The 7,753-nt window shown below is 38.8% G+C and overlaps 1 pseudogene; it reads right to left on the reverse strand.

Moving 5' to 3' along the window:
* Window positions 1-4,522: 4,522 nt before the first annotated feature.
* Window positions 4,523-7,398, reverse strand: LOC111524676 (annotated as a pseudogene).
* Window positions 7,399-7,753: the final 355 nt, after the last annotated feature.

The following is a 7,753-nucleotide window of genomic DNA, read 5'->3' on the forward strand; positions in this document are numbered from 1 at the left end:
AGGTTCAAGCAATTCTCATACTTCAGCCTCCTGAGTAACTGGGATTAGCTGGGATTACAGGCACGTGCCACCACACCGGCTAATTTTTTTTTTCAGTAGAGATTGGGTTTCATCATGTTTGCCCAGGCTGGTCTCGAACTCCTGATCTCAGGTGATCCACCCGCCTCGGTCTCCCAAAGCACTGAGATTACAGGCATGAGCCAGTGTGCCCGACTACTTATTTCACTTTAGCTAAAGGCTTTTATGAATTCATTAAACAAATATAAAAGCATTCAGAAAATGTTAAGTGAACATTAAGCAGTCCTGAAGGTTGCAATGATGTGAAAGACAGGTACCATGTGAGGCAGGAGTTCTGTTTCCATCACCATTTCAATTTTATCATTTTAGGAGATCCTCCTATCACTGAGACTATTTTCCACAGAACAAAAGAAAAACCAACTGTTCAACAACACCTGTTTCTTTTGCAGTTTTCCTGTCCCAAAACTTCTTCTGGAGACAAGGGTCATTTGATCTGACACCGAGAATATGCTTGAAGCCCTTTGACAGGACAAAGGAGATAAACGTTAGCATTCCTATCTCCAAACTCTGAAGATCTGAGACATTTAGCTGCTGCTCCCTGGGCTGTCTATTTTCATTGTCTATGGAGGATTATGAGTAAACCTGTAAATGGAAGTCAGAAGTCAGGTGCGTTTATGCCCAACTTGAAGAAATTTTCTTCTTTGCACTAGGATTCCTTTAGATCATCAGCTGTCAGATGCTTTAGATCATCAGCTTTCAGGACCTAGCATAAAATATAGGTTTGCAGAAGGGTGATTTCCTTCCCTTCTAAGGCCCTATTTGGATTCAGAGTACTCTTCATTTTTATTCTGATTATGAACTTATGACTCAAAAGATGTGAAGAGTCACAAATATGCCCAACTTGGAGGAAAGCACTTCATTACACTTTTATGTATAAAAACAAATTTCTTATTGAAATATTGGAACCCAATTGAGTTTACTAGTTGATTTGCAAGAACTATATGCTTTTTAAATGTTTTTTCTTAAGGAATATTTTTATTCATTAATGATTTAATTAAATCTGACCTTGTCCACACACTTGATTAAAGTGGTACTTTTCACCGTTTTGTTCCAGGAGCCAATTCTCAGAGTTGTACATAATACCCTGCTTTCAATTTCTAAGCTTTGTGTTTTCTTTTTTCCTTAGCATACATAGGGAATTTGCAAGATACCTAGGAAGAAGACGGTGATGAATAAACAAGATAAACCGTTATTTTATTTGTATTTCCCATATTGCCTCCTTAAGGCTTCCTGAATTGCTGATGTTTCTATTTTGGTCAAGTCTCTGGTTTATTTTTCCTAGAACAGAATATGCTTAAATATTGTTGTGCTTAGGAATCATACACTTTTCATGAATCTTTTACATTTAAGAATTAATAACATTTCCTCTAAACTTCAAAGGGCGAACAAAATCCACTTAAAAATTGAAAGCTCAATTTGTAGCTTACAGTCAAGACTTGTGTATTGGTTAAAATATTGAGATAGTTATTCTATAGACATTTGTGGCAGTCTGAAATTATTTTCATTTTCCTCTGTTAAAATGACTTTTTATGGAGACTTTATATATTTTTAAATTTAAAAACCAATATTTAGATAATATTTTAAGATATGAAGTTTCTAAAATGAATGTTGATTTCATTATATATTCACATATTTTACTAATTTGTTTTTAAACCAGAAGGAACTGAGACAGACAGCAATGAAGTCCTTTTACTGGAAATCCTCAACTCTTGATGTGTTATCTGATTTATTTTCATGCATTTCATTTTAAAAACTGGAAATGATAAAGGTTCTTGTATTAGTCCATTTTCATGCTGCTGATAAAAACATACCCAAGGCTGGGCAATTTACAAAAGAAAGAGGTTTATTGGACTTACTGTTCCACATGGCTGGGGAGGCCTCACAGTCATGGTGGAAGGCAAGAAGGAGCAAGTCACATCTTATGTGGATGGCAGCAGGCAATGAGAGAGCTTGTGCAGAGAAACTCCCATTTTTAAAACCATCGGATCTCATCAGACCCATTCACTATCACGAGAACAGCATGGGAAAGACCTGCCCCCATGATTCAATCACCTCCTACCAGGTCTCTCCCACAACACATGGGAATTATGGGAGCTACAAGATGAGATTTGGGTGGGGACACAGAGCCAAACCATATCAGTCCACACCGGGCCCCTCCCAAATCTAATATCTTCACATCTCAAAACAAATCATGCCTTTCCAACAGTCCCCCAAAGTCTCAACTCATTTCAGCATTAACTCAAAAGTCTGCAGTCCAAATCTCATCCAAGACAAGGCAAGTCCCCTCTGCCTATGAGCATGTAAAATCAAAAGTAAGTTAGTTACTTCCTAGATACAATGGGGGTATAGACATTGGGTAAATACAGCCATTCCAATGGGAGAAATTGACCAAAACAAAGGCGCTACAGGATCCATGCAAGTCTGAAATCCAGTGAGGCAGTCAAATCTTATAGCTCCAAAATGATCTCCTTTGACTCCATGGCCCACATCCAGGTCATACTGATGCAAGAAGTGGGTTCCCATGGTCTTGGGCAGCTCCACCCTTGTGGCTTTGCAGGATACAGCCTCTCTCCCAGCTGCCTTTGTAGACTGGCATTGAGTGTCTGTGGCTTTTCCAGGTGCACAGTGCAAGCGGTCAGTGGATCTACCATTCTGGGGTCTAAAGGATGGTGGTCCTCTTCTCACAGCTCCACTAGGCAGTGCCCCAGTGGGGACTCTGTGCGGGGGCTCCCACACCACATTTCCTTTCTGCACTGCCCTAGCAGAGGTTCTCCATGAGGAACCCGCCCTCCTCCCGCAGTAAACTTCTGCCTGGGCATCCAGATGTTTCCATACATCTTCTGTAATCTAGTAATCTAGGTGGAGGTTCCCAAACCACAATTCTTGACTTCTGTGCACTCACAGGCTCAACACCACGTGGAAGCTGCCAAGGCTTGAGGCTTGCACATTCTGAAGATATGACCTGAGTTCTACGTTGGCCCCTTTCAGCCACAGCTGGAGCAGCTGGGAGGCAGGGCACTAAGTTTCTGGGCTGCACACAGCATGAGGAACCTGAGCCTGGCCCACAAAACCACATTTTCCTCCTAGCCCTCCAAGCCTGTGATGGGAAGAGCTACCGCAATGGTCTCTGACATGCTCTGGAGACATTTTCTCACATTGTCTTTGTAATTAATATTCAGCTCCTCAATACTTATTCAAATTTCTGCAGTGGGCTTGAATTTCTCCTCAGAAAATGGGATTTTCTTTTCTATTGCACTGTCAGGCTGCAAATTTTCCAAACTTTTATGCTCTGTTTCCCTTTTGAATCTGAATGCCTTTAACAGAACCCAAGTTACCTCTTGAATGCCTTGCTGCTTAGAAATTTCTTCTGCTGGATACTCTAAATCATCTCTCTCAAGTTCAAAGTTCCACAAATCTCTAAGGCAGGGACAAAATGCCACCAGTCTCTTCGTTAAAACATAGGAAGAGTCATCTTTACTCTAGTTCCCAACAAGTACCTCATCTCCATCTGAGACCACCTTAGCCTGGATCTAATTGTTCATGTCACTATCAACATCTTGGTCAAAGCCATTCAACAAGTCTCTTAGGAAGTCCCAAACTTTCCCACATTTTTCTACCTTCTTCTGAGCCCTCCAAACTGTTCTAACCTCTGCCTGTTACACCGTTCCAAAATCGTTTTCACATTTTCAGGTATCTTTTCAGCAACACCCCACTCTACTGGTACCAGTTTACCGTATTATTCTGTTTTCACATTGCTGATAAAGATACACCCAAGACTGGGCAATTTACAAAAGAAAGAGGTTTATTGGACCTATTATTCCACATGACTGGGGGAGGCAGTCTCACAATCATGATGGAAGGAAGGAGGAGCAAGTCACATCTTCCATGGATGGCCACAGGCAAAGAGAGAGCTTGTGCAGAGAAACTCCGGTTTTCAAAGCCATCATATCTCATAAGACCCATTCACTATCACTAGAACAGCATGGGAAAGATCAGCCCCCATGATTCAATCATCTCCCACCAGGTCTCTCCCACAACATGTGGGAATTATGGGAGCTATAAGATGAGATTTGGGTGGGGACACAGAGCCAAATCATACCAGTTCTAATTGTAAAGAGGAGTTATTTTGGGATTGTTCAGATACACTGACTTTTTTTTTTTTTTTAAGATGGAGTCTCACTCTGTCACCCAGGCTGGAGTGCAGTGGCACAATCTCGGCTCACTGCAAGCTCCACCTGCCCAGTTCACACCATTCTCCTGTCTCAGCCTCTCGGGTAGTTGGGAATACTGGCACCCACCACCATGCCTGGTTAATTGTTTTGTATTTTTAGTAGAGATGGGGTTTCACCATGTTAGCCAGGATGGTCACAATCTCTTGACCTTGTGACCCACCTGCCTCAGGATTACAGGTGTGACTCACCATGCCCATCCTACACTGACTCTTTTATTCAGACACTAGGGCTGTTTTGTGGTCATTGAGTATCACTGTTTTATTCAAATCTTCAAGCATGTCCTTCTTTTGGATTTTGGCCCATGAGTTAGGGATTTTACCTTTACCTATAATTTTTTTCTGATATTTATATTCTAGCTTTGATCTGAAGTGAGAAAGAAACCATTTCCAAGATGGCTGGGTGGAAGAATCTGGAGTGATGCTCCAAGTGGCATAATCCCCTCCTGCCTTTTGATACTTCTTATATGGGATTTTTCCATCATTGCTCAAAACCAATGAACAATCACTTGCTACAAAACTAGTAAAGCAATCAATGACAGAATGGCCTGTTTTACACCATTCCTCTCCATAGACAGCCTGAGGTCAGTAGAAGGGAACACCATGGTCTCCGTGTGTAGGAATTGTGTTTGTACAAATTGCTCCACAGCAGGGACACTGCTTCCAGCAGCCACAGAGATGTTAAGAGAGCATTTTCTCAATTTTAGAAACCATTACTTTCATAGGCATACTTGAATAATGCTGTTCTATTCTCTTCATTGTGAGATCCAAAGCTGCACTCATGTCTTCTCTGAGAAACTCAGTATATTTTATCTCCTGGTGTTTAATCCTTGTCAAGTCTCTCTGTGAAAAGATCAAGTTGCTCCTCAGATGATCACAGAACAAATCCAACCACCCAGAAGCAGTGCTGCTTTTATCTTTACCTACTGATGTGAATTCATGAAGGGCAGAGAGGATGCTATTATTAATGTCAACTAAACTTTTCTCAAAAAAAATCTTCATTTTTTTCCTGTATTGTCTAAACAGTATCTCTTACTATTGATTTTGATGTAATTCCTTAAAAAGCGATTCTTATTATGAAAGTATTGCCAATAATGATCAAAGTTTTCTTCTCCCAGAGAGATGAGAATGTGTTTCTCCAGGTTAGTCCTGTTTCCACTGAATGCAGGGCAGGTAGCTCACATGCCCCCACAATTTTAATGGTTATTTTTCCCCCATATGATGGTAGAGACAGCAAGAATAAGCTTGTGCCACACAAAATCATAAATGTTTTGCTGGAGACTTCTTCTTGACAGGAAATCTTAAACCTCATGAAGAAATCATTTTTCTTGCTTTCTAGATAGTTTACAGGATCATTTGCTCTCTTGAATGCCCTGTGCATTTCTTTACAATTCTCTGTTGCTCATTAGAATAAACACAAACATAAGCTGATAATATATTTATTTTTAAATGTGTATCTTTCCTGAGTAGATGCAGATTTCACTTCTTCCTGTGTTGTCTTTAGAATTTTCTGGAAATATTTTGGATTGTAATCACACTGTTTTTTCCAGATATTGTTAATAGTTTTATTAAATCTTGAAACAATGTGATCAGTAGTCATATTCATGAACTCTTTCTCAAGGATGATTAATGTCATTTACCTGTAATTTTTTTCTGACGATTAATGTCATTGAGAAAGAGATCATGAATATGACTACTGATCACATTGTTTCAAGATTAAGTTACATTTCTTATTCAATTTGACATGTTTGTCATAATTGATTTGAAACTTCTCTGCAGAATTTCTTGTTAGTATGTCCATGACATCCATCTCATGTTTTAAATACTCTGAAAGGATGTTTTCAGAATTCAAATCAGTGTCTGGCTCTGTGAATTTAGGAAGAGTTGTGAGCACATCACAGACGCTTTTTTCCAATATTGATTGAATTTCTCATTGAAGTCTTCCTCACTCAACTTTTTAGCCTTTACAATTAAAGCCAATTTTTGGTTCCTTTCCAATAATTTGTTTTATAATCTCCCTTTTTCTCATCGAGCTTTTCTTAAATTTTTTAAAAAACTAATAAGTTCACTGGCTTTTCTTTTGCTGTCTGAAAGAAGTTGCTCTTTAAGGATTATTAGCATATTTCCAAAGTTGAACTCATTTTTCAAAATTGAGCTTATATTTCCATTGAACTTATATTTCATTCTCTTGGTCTTCATTAAAATGTGTTTCAAGGTCTTGCTTCATGGCTTCATATTCTTTTGTAACTGGAGCCTCAAATGTGCTTGTTTCGAGTATGTGAATTTTTCTATTCTGAATCTGGTTGATCAGCTGGTTCTGTAAGCCCAGCACGATTCTTCAGCTCCCAGGTCCAGTGGTTATACATGGTTTCCAGTTTGCTCATGACCATGACTTCCTGGATGTTCCTGAAACCAAAAATAAAGTTCTCATGTACCAAATCTCTCCACACCTTTCATGTGTGTGCTAGACTTCATTGTGGGTGTTCTCAATATTGATGGGTTTTTTAGTTGCCAAGGTGAGTTGCAATTTGATAGCCTGATTTTGGCACTTCCTTTTACATAGAATCAGTTGGAGAAATTTCTATCCAACTAGAAATATGTCAAATTAAGAACTAGAACAATGAATATCATTCTTATTACTGCTATGCAATCTGTGAATATTTATAACTTCTCTGGTCTTTGTCAATATAAATTTCTCCTCAGAAGGAGACTTTTAAGGTTCTTGGACTTCAAAAACTGCTGCCTTGCCCAATGGAAATAACATAACTTCAAAACTAATCCTGAAATTCTGAATGCTTGCCTTATTGAGAATTTATTGCATCTATCTTAAATTTACAATGGATATATCTCTGTTCTTAAATGGTATGGACACTTAAGAATATCAAATCAGAAGTGTATTTTTGACCTTTCTTCTTAAAATGCAAAGAACAAATAAATGACTCTTACTCTCTTAGTGCTTGTATTCAATAAAGGACTTGAGTTTTAGAAATTTAAGTCAATGGAGGGATGTAGAAAAAGAGATAGCCTCAGATGTTGCAAAAAAAAAAAAATGCTCACACACAGAAGTCACATGTTACCTTAGTGGGCTTCATTTTTCTCACTGTCAGGGCAGGAGCAGATGGGAATTTTGATAAAATAATCACTGAAACTGAGTGTTTCCTCTTTTTTCTGTAAAGCTCTGAGTTTATTATGCTTCAGGGCCTAATCACTATTCACCCTATTTAATTAAGAAACTATGAAATGTTAATCCAACTTACAAGGGATGTAAAGGACCTCTTCAAGGAGAACTACAAACCACTGTTCAGTGAAATAAAAGAGGACACAAACAAATGGAAGAACATACCATGCTCATGGATAGGAAGAATCAATATCATGAAAATGGCCATACTGCCCAAGGTTATTTATAGATTCAATGCCATCCCCATCAAGCTACCAACGAGTTTCTTC

The sequence above is a fragment of the Piliocolobus tephrosceles genome, chromosome 13 (genome assembly GCF_002776525.5).
Source record: "Piliocolobus tephrosceles isolate RC106 chromosome 13, ASM277652v3, whole genome shotgun sequence".
In the NCBI taxonomy this organism is placed as follows: domain Eukaryota; kingdom Metazoa; phylum Chordata; class Mammalia; order Primates; family Cercopithecidae; genus Piliocolobus; species Piliocolobus tephrosceles.